At 43.6% G+C, this 14,503-nt stretch overlaps 1 protein-coding gene across 9 annotated transcripts in view; it reads right to left on the bottom strand.

Annotated features, from left to right (window-relative positions):
* The window catches only part of LOC124790314 (nucleolar transcription factor 1-A-like), a 210,033-nt gene that overhangs the window by 148,456 nt on the left and 47,074 nt on the right, over positions 1-14,503 (bottom strand). The gene's annotated exons all lie outside the window — the stretch shown is intronic.

The raw sequence follows: 14,503 nt of genomic DNA, 5'->3' as shown, positions 1-14,503 counted from the left end.
AACTTAAGGCGATAGAGCAAGGCTGGAGTAGTAGCCTTAGGAAGCGAAGGAAGGCCAAGGTTAACATGAATCGCTTCACAAAGCCAAGTTGGTGAAGGGTTCACACCCACCAGGAAAGTGTAGGTGTGTATGCAGGTGGGGTAGGAGTCAGCAACGAATAGCACACGGGGGAATGGTCACTCAAGTAGGAATCAGAAAGAAGGGACCACTCAAGATGATGGGCAAGCTGGGCAGTGCAGAAGGATAGGTCCAACTGGGAATAGGTGTGCGAGAAGTCGGAAAGGAAAGTGGGTGCTCCAGTCTTAAGGCAGAAGAGCTTATGGTGGTTAAGAAGATCAGCCAAGAGGGTACCTCTGACAGGTCGTGGGAGAACCCCAAAGGAGATGATGGGCATTAAAGTCACTGAGTAGCAAAAATGGGAGTGGGGAGGGGGGGGGGGGAGGGGTATCTGCCCAATGACCTGAAGGAAGTCTGCTCTGGTGACATCGAATGATGAAGGGACATAAATGGCACAGAGGGAAAAAGTCAGGTGGGGAAGGAAAAGGCGAACTGCAACAGCTTGGCATTGGGTAGTCAGGGAGATGGGTTGACTATGAACATCATCCTGTACGAGCAGCATGATGCCCCCATGAGATGGGATGCCGACCTCAGGGTGAAGGTGAAAATGAAGGGGGAAGAAATGTGAAAGCTCAATGCGGTCATGAGGGCACAACTTCGTTTCCTGAAGGCAGAGTACAAGGGGATACAGTGATGCTAAAAGCAGCCATAAATCCTCTTTGGGGGCAAATGCTGTGAACATTCCTTCGGAGGAGAGTCCTGAAGAAGAGATGTAGAGGTGTCACCTCAGCGGCTGCCAAGTAAAAGCCTGTGAAGAGTCACTACCACAGGGCACAGAAGCAGGAGGATCCTGCTCCATTGGGTCCACAGAAGCATCGGCTTGCTTGTACTGTTGGTCTGTGGAGTCCAACGCTGGAAAACAGTTGGTGGTGTGCACCGTTGACATGGAGGCTGGCTTGGCTAAGGTGTCACGTGGCAACACTGTCGAAGAGGATCTTTGAGTCGGTGAAGGAGAAGACCATTTGCCTTTGGTGAACTTCTACGAGCCTTTTCGGTTAGAGGAAGACTCAGATGTTGGTTCGCTGGAGGAACGTAGAAAGTCTTCATGGAAGTACTTAACAACCTCAGAGCTGAATTGAGAGGTTGCATATCTGTGTGGCCTTGCCATGTCCTCCATGGAGCGAGGGGTAACAAGAACAGAACTATATGTGCCAGACAGGAGAACGCAGGGTTTGCAACTAGCCAATAACTTGTGAGTGACTGGGTAAGGCACTTTTTCCTTTACCCGGATCTCTTGCACAGCCCACTCTTCCAGATACGAGGGACAATCCTGAGAGGAGGCCACCACTGCAGTTGATGCAGCAGGGAGAAGGAAGCAGACAATCGCCCTCGAGTGCATCCCTACCAATGGTTACACATTTGGCTGGGTGTCAACAAGACATTCTAGTGTGGTTGAAACAATGACACTGCTAGCAGCGCATTCAGCTCGGAATGTACAGCTGGACTGTGATAATTTCATAGCCTGCTTTGATCTTGGATGGAAGCACCATTCTATCAAAGGTGAGAAAAAGAACGCGGGTGGGCACTAAGGAGGAATCTACCTTTTTCATTACCCGATGGATGGCAATGACACCCTGATCAGAGAGATAAAATTGAGTTTCAGGCTCAGTTAGATCGCTGAGCAGTCTAGTGTAAATAACACCATGGGAAGAATTCAAAGTTCTATGGGCCTCAACACGAACAGGGTAGCGGTGGAGAAGCGAGGCAGCAAGCAGTTGTTATGCTTCAGAATCGGAAGTAGTCTCCAAACACAAAGTGCCAGTCCGTAAACAAGAGCAGAATTTCACAGGGCCGGCAATTGCAGCAACACCTTTCTGAATAATAAACGGACTTACCATGGTCAAAGACTGACCGTCTTCAGTACGTGAGACCATGAGTAACTGTCATGCAGTGGGAAGAGTCTTTGAATTGTTAGCCTCATTATGTTTACTTTTCGTAGATGTTGATTGTGAAGATGATTGACTCATTGTGAGAAAATGCCCAATGATTGCCAGTGTCTCCACTGGCACGCTCCTCTTCCAACTGGGGGGGGGGGGGGGGGGGGGGGGGACGACCCCTTCACAAGGGGGTGCACCCGCATGGGTGATTGTTCATGCTTCAGGTCACACCTCCCAAATACCTGACAGAGGCACCAATCAGCAATTTGGGAAGGTTGCAGCTCGGGCAATCACCCCTCCCTGGGCCTGACCTGTACCAGGGGGTACATGCAAACCCTACCTGTCGACCCGAGGCTGAGAATTACGCATTACCCACTCACCTGTTAAGCGTCAGACGCATGGGCTAGCCTTCAGGAGTGAACAGGGAGGAAGAAGAAAAAGAGGAACCTCAAACACCGAAGTGGGGGAACGAGAGGAGAAAGGAAACAATGAAAGGAAAAGGAAGCAAAAACAATGGTGAGACTGTTCTTACGTCATCGACAGACAACGCAGAACATTCCCAGTAACACCCCAGACATGTTCCCTGCCAAGTGAGGGGAAAAAGAATAGCAAGAGGGTATACATGCAGCATGGAAGGGAAAAAATGCTGCAAAGACTGGGGCCCCGTGGTAGCTAAGCACCAAAGAAAAACTATGTTCACAGTATTTGTAGATTTACAGAAAATTTCTGACAGCTCCAACACATCTAGAAATTCTGAAAATAATAGGGATGAAAGGCATGGAGTGATAGGTTATCTACAAATTGTACAGAAATCAGACAGCAGTTATAAGAGTACAATGATATGAAAGAGAGCCAAGGTTGAAGCCATTATTCAATCTGTGCGTGCAGCAAGCAGTGAAGGAAACTAAGGAGACATCTTGAAAAGTAATTAATGTCCACGGAGAAGAAATAAAAACTTTAACGTTTACTGATGAGATTTTAATTCTGTGAGGATTGCAGAGGAACCTGAAAATTGCTAGAACAAAATAGGCAGTGTTCTAAAAAGAAATTAAAAGATGAGGCATAGTTCATATCAATTCAGGCAGGCTAGGAAAAAAATCTTTCCTTCATAGTCTCTGATGTTATTGAATTTAGCATATGTTAAAATGAAGGACTAGGTAAGGAACAAGTATTTTTTTGTTTTCTACAAAAAAAATTTCTGCTCTGAGATACAGCCCTCCAAAGATGACACTGCGCATACCATTTTGAAGATAGGAATTTTGGAAAAAATTTTAAAATGCTGTATTTTGGGAGCAGTTCTAGATATTTTGTAGGTTTTTTTTTTAATATGAATGATAACTGCTTTATGATTACAAAGAAATCCTCCATTTGGACTTATCTGTCAAAATTCTTTTCCTATAGTGTTCTGAACTTTTTTTTATAATTTAGAGAATTTTTTTTTTCAAAAATACCAAACCTTTTTTTATTTATTTAATTATTTATTTATTATTATTATTTATTTATTTATTTATTTATTAGTACCATATAGTTCTACTTTCCCTGAAAAGGAGAGCTTCCACTTGTAGGTTGAACAGGTTTTATAAACAATTGAAATTTTTGCCATACATAAAACCTGTTTTATTACCACATTATCACATAACAGGCTCATAAAAATCAAAACCTAGCGTTATTTAATATAATTTTGGTTTTGAAGTATGAAAAAGAGATTCAGTTTTCAAGCATTTTCAATCGTTCCAAGATGTACGTGAAAAGTCCAAAGACTTAAAGATTTCAATTTATACAACTTCTAAGCACTCTGTTTTGTACTGAAATTAGCCAGTCAATGAACTAAAAAATGTGTTCCAATGCTTCAGTATCTTCCTTTGATATAGAGTGATGCGTTCCTGTTGAACCAACAGGAACTGAAGCACTTACAAACTTCAAAACATTTTGAACAGGAAGTGAGCAGGATGGAATGTAACAATATTATGAAAAGGAAAGTTGCTACTCCCATACAGTGGAGATGCTGAGTTACAGATAGGTACAACAAAGAGACTGTCACAAATGAAGCTTTCAGCCAGTAAGGCCTCTGTCAAAATAGATGACACACACACACACACACACACACACACACACACACACACACACACTCTCTCTCTCTCTCTCTCTCTCTCTCTTTCTCACGCAAACATGACTCGCACATGACTGCAGTCTCAGGCAACTACAACCACACTGCTTCAGCAGTGCCTGAGACTGTAGTCATGTGTGTTGGCCGAGAAAGGTTTATTTGTGACAATCGTTTTGTTGTGCCTATCTGTGACACAGCATCTCTATTATATGGTTATTCGCAACTTTCCTTTTCATACTAAAGAGAATATGTAATGCAGACTGACAATAGCAAGAACTGTGTTTCTTATAATGAGAAATATGTTAAAACCCAATATAAAAAAATTAAGACCTATGAAGTCTCTCCTGGAGGTAGCTGTATGGAGTATAGTCTTATATGTAAGTGGAACACAGACAGTTAACGATACAGACAAGAAGAAAATAGAAGCTTTTGATATGTAATGTTATATGACATTGAAGGTTAAATGGATAGATAGGGTAACTAATGTATAGATACTGAACCGAATCAGGCAGAAAAGGCATTTAAGGTGCAAATGACTACAGGAAGGTATAGCTTGATAGGATAACTCCTGGTGTATGAAGGAGTAGTTAATTTGGTAACTGAGTGAAATGAAAATGGTAGAGGAAAGCCAAAGGTTTGCCACAGTTGGTTGACTGGTTTAAAAGAGGGGGAAGGGGACGAAATAGCTAGGTCATCGGTCCCTTATTCCAAATAAAACAATGCCACAAGAGTGAGAATAAAACAAGCAAGACTGACAACACAAAATGGAGGGAAAGGAAAAACCACATGAACGACAGAAGGACAACAAACACTTAAATGGAAAAAAGGGGGAGAAGAAAACCACAGAAACGTAAGAAACAGGTAGAAGAGATTAAAACAACAAAACAGATTACCATAGCTGACTGACCATGAGAAGAGAAGCCAACCACTCTGCAACACATTAAAACCTCCACCCTAAAAGCACTAGGGTGGAGGACACAGAGGGATAAAGGGTGTGCTAAAATTTAGATCAAATGATAAAACCCACCCTCACGAATAAAACATAAAACTAAACCAGTCAATGAGGCATTGTCAGATAAAATTAGCAGCAACGAGTCCGGTAACTAAAGATTTCGTAGTAGGGCCGTCATAGTCGGACAGTGTAACAGAATATGGGCCACTGTCAACCTGGTGATGCATCAACACTGAGGCGGATCTTCAGACGCAGAACGTAGCCATGGGTCGCAAAAGTGTGGCCAATTCAGAGCCAGCATAGAACCACAGAGACACTGCGAGAGGCACGCATGGAGGACTGCCACACATTTGTAGTCTCCTTATTCACACATAGGTTGTTGTGCGTACTGTGACTATGCCATTCTGTCTCCCAAAGCCGAAAAAACTGGCGACGTAAAAATTAACGCAGGTCAGTTATTGGAATGCTGATCTCCATAAGAGGTTTCTGCGAGTCCAGTTTGGCCAGCCTGTTCGTTGCCTGGGATTCTGATGTGCCCTGGGGTCCAACCAAACACCACTGAATGACTGGACCGTTCCAGGGCATATATGGACTCCTGGATGGTAGCTACTGAAGGATGATGAGGGTACACTGGTCAATAGCTTGTAGGCTGCTCAAGGAGTCAGTACATAGAAGAAACGACTCCCCAGGGCATGAAAGGATGTGCTCAAGAGCATGAGATATAGCCACCAGCTCTGCAGTGAAAACACTATAGCTATCGGGCAAGGAATGCTGTTCAATATGTCCTCCATGGACATAGGCAAAGCCAACGTGACAATCAACCATTGAGCCATTGGTGTAAATCACTTCATGGCCTCGGTACATGTCAAGAATCAAGATGAAGTGACAGTGGAGAGCCACGGGTTGAACTGAGTTCTTTGGGCCAAGTGAAAGGACCAGGCGAATCCGCGGCCTAAGTGTACACCATGGAGGTGTACACGACTGGACCTCAAGTACAGGTGGTAAAAGCAGGGACTACAGTTCAGATAGAAGGGACCGGACGAGAATTGCAATTGTAAGCCCTGACCAGGGCCGCCGATGTGGGAGATGAACCACGGGGAGGGGGGGGATTTGAACAAGTGCTCAGTAGAGCTGCAGCAGCGTAGAACGATCTGCACCTCAGTTGGTGTTGCTCAGGCGGCGGAGGTCATTGAGGTGCTGCCAGCACTTCCGCTTAAGCTGACTGAGGTGAGGAAGCCAAGCCAATTGGGCGTCAACAACCAGGCCTAAGAATCGATATGTCTCAACTACTCTGAGTGGATTTGTCATTGAGGTAAAGTTCTGGTTCCGGATGAACGGTACAACACCGACAGAAGTGCATAAAACACAACTTTGTAGCCAAAAACTGGAAACCGTGGGCTAGAGCCCATGACAGCGCCTTGTGGACAGCTCCCTGTAGGCGCCACTCAGCAACACCAGTACTGTTGGAGCAGTATGAAATGCAGAAGTCGTCTGCATACAGAGACGGACAGCGCTACAACTGCTCCTAGACCATTAATGGCCACTAATAATAAAGATACACTCAATACAGAGCCCTGTGGGACCCCATTCTCCTAGATACGGGGGGGGGGGGGGGGGGGGCGCTATAGGAGGCACAAAATTGGACATGGAAAGTATGAAGCAACAGGAAATTCTGGATAAAAATCGGGAGCGGGCCTCGGATACCCCACTTGCATAACATGCCAAGGATATGTTGTCACCAGGTGGTATCATATGCTTTTCGTAAATCAAAAATGATGGCAACAAGATAGCGTTTGGAAAAGGCTGTTCAGATGGCAGACTCAAGGGACTCAAGATTATCAGTGGTAGAGCGACCCAGGTGGAAGTTGCCCTGGCATGGAGCCAGTAGGTCACGTGACGCCAGGACCCAACCCAACCGCTGACACACCATATGTTCCAGCAGCTTACAAAGAATATTGGTGAGGCTGATGGACCAATAGCTATCCCATCAAGCGAGTTTGTGCTGGGTTTGAGCACTGGTAAGATGGTGCTCCCCTTTCAGTGAAATGGAAAGACACCATCGCACCAAATCCGATAGAAGATCACGAGGAGATGTTGTTTGTAGTCAGACGAGATGTTTCATCACCTGACTGTGGATCCGATCGGGCCCAGGAGCTGTGTCGGGGCAATGGCAAGGGCACCGAGGAGCTCGCACTCTGTAAATGGGGCATTATAGGGTTCACTATGGCGTGTAGTGAACGAGAGGACTTTCTCTTCCATCCACCATCTGAGTGTGCGAAAGGCTGGGGGGGTAATTCTCTGATGCAGAGGCGCGAGCATAGTGCTCAGGAAAGTGCTCGGCAATCGCTTTTGTGTCAGTAGATAATACGCCATTTATGTTACACCAGCAACACCTGTTGGGGTCTGGTATCCAAAAACTCGTTTGATCTTTGCCCAGACTTGGGAAGGTGATGAATGACACCCAATGATTGACACATACCTCTCCAAACACTCCTGTTTCTGCCTTCTGATAAGCTGTTGAATGCAGGCACAGAGCAGTTTAAAGGCTGCGAGGTGCTCCAGGGAAGGGCGCTGCTTATGCTGCTGTAGAGTTCACCAACACTCCATAATTGCCTCAGCAACTTCCGGGGACCATCAAGGGACTATCTTTCGCCATTGGCACCCTATGGAACAAGGGATCGTGTTTTCCACTAAAGAAACGATTGTTGTAGTTATCTGGTCAACCACCACATCGATGTTACCGTGTGGGGAGATTCAGCAGTGCAAGGAGGCAGGTTATGCCTCAGGGTCACCTGCTGCCTCTGACTATTTGTAGCCATTTCTATGGCGGCTGAGGCATCAGTGAGATCCATGTTCCCAGGGGACGCTAAGCTCTCCACTGCATCCTCAGATGCTGAACTGATAGGGAGTGGTGGTGTTGGGCCCACCAGAGGGTCCTGTTGTTAGCAGACTACTACTTAGTTTGTGTGCTCTCTCACTTCTCTTTAGGGGCTTGCTGGGAAGATTTCTCCGAAGCAGCTCAGTCATGGACGAGGATCATGAAGCTCATTGTCCAGCAGCTTTTGGCTCCTTGAGCCAATGGCAAGTGTCCACCATGGCATTAGTGGAGACCTTGGAAGAGAGGGCCCCAAGAGACCCCTTCCACATGAGAGGAGTCAGAGGAGGCTGTTGCTTCTCCGGCAGGGGGGAGGGGACCAATGGCCCCTGTGTTTGGAGGGACCTTGCTTCCTAAGTAAGTGCTTTGAGTGCAATGGAGGAAAATTTGCCCCCTACCACCAAGGGGGCACATGTATTCTGGTTGCCCAGAGGGCCCACTGTTCATGGCACAAAATAAGGAACCACTGGTACTTGGGACGGCGATGGTGATGTAGCTGCAGCATATGTCGTCGTCAATCGTATGGGATGTAATCTTTCGAATTTACATTTAGCCTCTGTATAAGTCAACTGGTGCAGGGTCTTGTACTCCATAATTTTCTGCTCCTTTTGGAGTAATGGGGAGTCTGGCGAGCAGAGGGAGTGGTGCTCTCCACAGCTGACGCAAGTGGGAGGTGGCACACATGGAGTATCTGGATGCAGTGGACGTCCGCAGTCTCGACATGTGGTGCTGGAAGTGCAGCGGGAAGACATGCGCCTGAACTTCCAGCACTTAAAACAACACATAGGGGGAGGGATGTTTGGTTTAACATCATAGTGGTAAACCATCACCTTGACCTTTTCAGGCAATGAATTGCCCTCAAAGGCCAAGATGAAGGCACCAGTAGAAACCCTGTTGTCTTTGGGTCCCCTGTAAATGCGTCGGATGAAATGAACACCCTGCTGTTCTAAATTGGTGCGGAGGTCATTGTCAGACTGCAAGAGGAGGTCACGATGGAAAATGATCCCCTGGACCATGTTGAGGCTTTTATGGGGAGTGATGGAAACAGGAATATTACCCAGCTTGTCACAAGTGAGTAACACTCAGGATTGGGCTGGAGATACTGTCTGAATCAAGACTGCACTGTTTTGCATCTTGGACAGTGCTGTCACTTCTCCAAACTTATCCTCAAGGTGTTCGATGAAAACTTGAGGCTTCGACAGTAGAAAAGAATTCGTATCAGTTCTGCTACAGACTAAAAACTGAAGCGAGTATGGCTCTCTCCGTTCTGTAGCTCTACATTCCTCCCATGGTGCAGCAAGGGAGGGAAACAATTTAGGGTCATACCTGTCGGCATTGTATTCTATCTTGCCCTTCTTATGAGAATGCCGGTGCCATACGGTCACCAGCAAGAGGTGACTTAGTCCGCTTTATTGCGCATCATCCGCCCAGATGCCACCCACTCTGATCAGGGGCTCTCCCTACGGGCGCCACCCAGCCACAGCAAAGGCCAATTGGCGTGATGGCCATTACCGGGAGTCCTGATGCCCCAGGAAGACAGGCATCTACTCCTTGGCATATGTGGGGAGTTTACAGCTCAGGCATCAGCAGTGCGATCCCTGTGTTGACAGGGGGCTACCACCAAATGGGTACATGACCACCCCACCACAACAGACTGGCTACTGTGCTGGATATTGGGTGCAGAGAAATCCAATATTGTCATGGGGGCAAAAGAGGACAGGAGACAATGGAAGAAGATAACATACCCCGGCAGGTGTCCTCGCCCAAATAGTTGAATCGCAGGTGGAGATGCAAAGCCGTGACAAGAGATTCAGGAATCGAATCTAAGGGCATGTGCACCACATAAGGCATCCTTGCCCATATGGCCTGCCCTGTTGTAGAATTTTGAAAGTGGCAGGTCAAACCATAGAATGGGACATGAACTCATAGGGCCGGAAAGTGTGAGACTCCTTTTAGCTGCCTCTTAAGACAGGCAGTAAACAAGTTCAAAAATGAAGTAGGTTACCACACTCATTCAGAGATGCAGAGACTTGCACAGGGTAGACTTGCATGGAGAGCTGTAAATGATTAAATGTTTATGCACAGTGATAGTCCTAGCAGTCTCCATCAAAAACTGGAAGCAACTGTTCAACATGGGTTTGATACTCAACTCCTACCAGTTTGTGAAGTACAGTTGATAAGGGCTGCTACATATTCAGTCTACGAACCAAACACATTTCAGACCATTGTATGCTGCATCTGACAAAGACTAGAAGGTCAATTGTTGAAACATTATGCATGAAAAAGGAACTGGCCAACCCAGCTGGATATCCTGATACACGTATCCTTCCAAGAGTGGAGCTGTTTTGCTTGGCACATTTTTTGTTTAAGCAAAATTTTCATCTTTTTGCATTTTACTCATAGAAGTAAACATACAAACTGTAAATGAACTACACACAGCTTAAAAATTTCTCCGCTAGCCCAGTTTCTTTTTATTATGTATCAGTATCTTAGCTCCCAAATTTTTCTTCACACTGTAGCCTCAACTTGCAGCCTACTACTTTCAGTAGTCCCAGAGCAATATTTTTAAAATAATTTATTTAAACATACTGGAACCATTTTCATTTTGCCCATGACATTATACGGTTTGTATCTAGTGTAGGTAAACTACAACATCTGTACAAACTTCACGAAGTACGCCTTCAAAATCAATTCCAATAAAGCATAATGTATAATAAATACAGCAAAGAGAAACTAATACAAATTAACAACAAAATCACATTGATGAGTTTTTATGCCAAGGCAATTGAAAACAGTGACTGTATGGACATCAAAAGTAATGAACAGCAGAGTAAAAATTATTTGTAGTGCTTTTGGTAAATTAGATAGTGTATTTAAACCCAAGTATCTGATGAGTCTGGAAAGGAAAGTTTACAGTGAATGTATATTACCATACACTGACTTTTTATGCACAGTTTGTTCTGGAAGAAATGAAAAGTTATGCAATAGGGATTCCTGAAAGATAGAAGGGGAAAAAAAGAAACAGGACAGGAAGATGCAACAATTAGAGTAGTGAGACTAAAACCGACATGAACAAGACATATAGTCAAATCAATGAATGATGTGATGGACCAAGGTAGAACTTGGTTGCATTCCAGGAGATATGTAAAGATTAGGAAGATGATCTAATGGAATGGGGTAGAGGATTAGCGAACATACAGGAACAACATAGATGAGAACAACTAAAGAACGTAATGAATGTAATAGTCCTGATGATGCCTTTATCCAGCTGTGGATGTGAAATTGCTACTACAGCCCCTTCCCCCATTCCTTTTTAAAGTATAGTCATAATACTTCCTACAGTGTGTGTCCGTGTCCGTGTGTGTGTGTGTGTGTGTGTGTGTGTGTGTGTGTGTGTGTGTGTGTGTGTGTGTGTGTGTGTGGAGGGTGGGAGGTGGGGGGGGGGGGGGGGGGTGTAAGGTAAACTTTCACTGATGCTATTGCATGACTGAAGCAAAACATGTTATAAATGTTGGCAAGCTGCGTGGATTTAAAGATCTTAACTTCAGCAAGTTGTATATGCGCTGTGACATTTATTTATGGAAATTTCTTCTCCTCAGACTGTATACACTCTGCTCCCAACCATACAGTTAACCATCTATTCCTGATCTGAGTTCTACCCAGTCATATTTTCTGCAATCATCACAACTTCAATATTTGAATGTAGTATGGCAAAAATTTTTGCACTCATAACATCACAATGGATCCAGTTTAAATTGAAACTGAATAGCAAAATAGATTCAGCTGTGTTATTTCCATATACACTCAGTATTTTCCATTTTAGAAACTAATTCTTAATCCAAATCTTTCTGCACCACAGCTACAGTCTTGCACGAGACAGCCACACACTGTCATTCAGTAACAATAAAAGATAAAAGAAACACAAACTGTTTTAAACTTCATAAGTTGGCCACTTGTTCAGCTGTGGCATTTTTTATCACAAATTTACCAGACTGATATCCCTCCACAGATTTCATGACACTCATAACTCTCTCCCATATTTATTATATCAATATTACCTCTTCTCTTTTTGAAACCACGAATATATTTTGTCACAGCTGTGTCTTGTTGCTATAGATCTCCCATTCTCATAGAAAAATGCTCAAATGCTCTTTGACCCTCTTTGTTGGGCTGTGTACCAATATACATCTTTTTTTATTTTAACACTTACAGTGATATCCTCAAATATTTGTTGGATGTATTCCAATCTCTGTGGTCCTCTACAGTTTTTACTATACACAGTTCCTTTCTAGTACCATGGGAGTTGTTCACTGACATTTCAACACGTGTCCTATCACTTTATCCATTCTTCTTGTCAGTGTTTTCTATATGTTGCTTTCTTCATTGATTCTGCAGAAACCTCCTCATTCCTTATCTTTTCACTCCACCTAAGTTTCAATATCTTTCTGTAGCACTACATCTCACATGCTTTGATTCTCTCCTTTTTTCCTGTTTCCCCACAGTTCATTGTATGTGCTAGTTTTCTTATTACATCCTCCTCTTTTATTCCATTGTGTGTTATTTTGTTTCCAATGCAGCAGAATTCCTTGACTTCATCAACTTCATGATCCCTACCTTTGATGTTAAGGGTACTGTTAATCTAATTTCTGCTACTCCTCATTACTAGGTGTGGCAATAAAGAATCCAGACTCATTCTCTAACTCTTTATTAAAAAAGCTGTGTTACACTTCTTTTTCTGTTATGCTGTTGAAGAGGCTCATTGCTTTTTCCTTCACTGCATCCACAGAATCAAACCTGGTTCCTCTGAGCGCAGACTTCAGTTTTGGGAAGAGAAAGAAGTCACAAAGTGCTACATCAGGTTAATATGGTGGATGCTCCATCACTGGAATGTTGTTTTTCTCCACAAACTAGGCCAGCAGATGCACTGTTCTGATGAGGAATCCATGAGCGATTCTTCCACAGAGCTCACAACGGGTCTTCAGAACAGTTACATAATAAGCTTGACTGACAGTCTGACCTTCAGGCAACGTATCAATGTAGGTAACCCCTCATATATCAAAGAAAGCAATCATCATTACTTCGAATTTTGATTTTCTCATGGACACTTTCTTCTTCCTAGGGGACTGAGGGGTCACTTAGTCTCTTAACTGTACTGGAACATGGATGTTTCAGCACACACAATTATTTTACCAATGTAATCAGGGTCATTTTCAATGTTTTCAAGAGTGTCAGCATAGCAGTCCACTCAATGTTGCTTTTGCTCGTTTGTGAGGATTCTTGGTACCACTTTAGCATAAAGCTTTGTCATGTCCAGATTATTGTGCAAAATCTGTCTAATGGTTCTCTTATGGATGCAGGCAAGTTGTGCAATTGCTTGAATGCTCACGCGGCGGTCTTCTCGAACGATTCTACTGACCTTCTCCACATTCTCTTCAGTTTTTGAACTGAAGGGACAGCCTGATTTTGGTGAGGTCTACCCTACCATCCTTGAACCTCTCAACCCACTCAAAAACTTGCATACAAGATAGACACTGATCACCATAAACTTGTTTCAACAAATCATTTCTGTGGCAGATTTTCTAAGTTTTCTGAGGAATTTGATGTTAACATGTTGTTCCACTATAGAGTATAGCATAATTCCGACGTAACTCAGACGCATGACTCGTTTCCTAAGAAGGCTCACAGCCAGACTAACCACAGCAGCGGCGTGAAATTTTGCACGCATGTCAGTGAGAGTCTCAAGGTTATTCCCCTCCTTCTTCACTTTGTCACACAAAGCCAGAAATGCACACAACAACCAGTCCCGTTTCTTTATTGACACATTTCATACTTTCATACTCTGCCAGAGTTAGGAATTTTTATGAGGAGAAATAAGCACTGTTAAACAAAAATAATTCGCATTACAGGATAGTTTTCTGAATTCAATATCATGGATGATAAAGTAGGACTTCTTCTGGAATCTAGTGTACGTCCTAAACACATCTTTCAAGAAAAACAGCAGAAATGAACACAGGAATTGCTAACATAACTAGAAATTAAGACCAATTATCTGCTGAAAATAAACTGTAAACAATGTGGCAGTCAAAAAGCAGATCAGGATATCAGGTAACCACAGGTTAATAAGAAACAAAATTAAACTGGGCACTAAATTAATTGGAATTAAATTTAAATCTGAAACCAGTATATAATAGAAACTGCAGCAGAGAATACCAATTATCAGCCATATTTAAAGATAACAATCTTGGCAATGAAAAAGGTGACATGATCAGGATTCAGGAACTTGAGAACAATGTGGCAAACATGAAAACAAATGGAAGTGGTACAAGAAATGGAATGACACAGATCAGAAATTTTACGATTAAGTGAAACAAGAATAACTGGATTTAGAGAAAGAAGAATAAAAGAAAGGAGCATCCTCCTTTATTCTAGAAGAAAAGATGAAGTCCATAGTGAAGGAGGGGCATTAATACTAGACTGGAGAGCAAAGCAGTCTTCAATAGAGTGGTACCCCATTACAGAGATAATCATAGTCACTCGCTTTGCAATGAAGGTAAGACCAGTGACCAGTGTACAGT

The sequence above is a fragment of the Schistocerca piceifrons genome, chromosome 1 (assembly GCF_021461385.2).
Source record: "Schistocerca piceifrons isolate TAMUIC-IGC-003096 chromosome 1, iqSchPice1.1, whole genome shotgun sequence".
Taxonomy (NCBI): domain Eukaryota; kingdom Metazoa; phylum Arthropoda; class Insecta; order Orthoptera; family Acrididae; genus Schistocerca; species Schistocerca piceifrons.
This window is presented reverse-complemented; position numbering and strand designations above follow the sequence as displayed.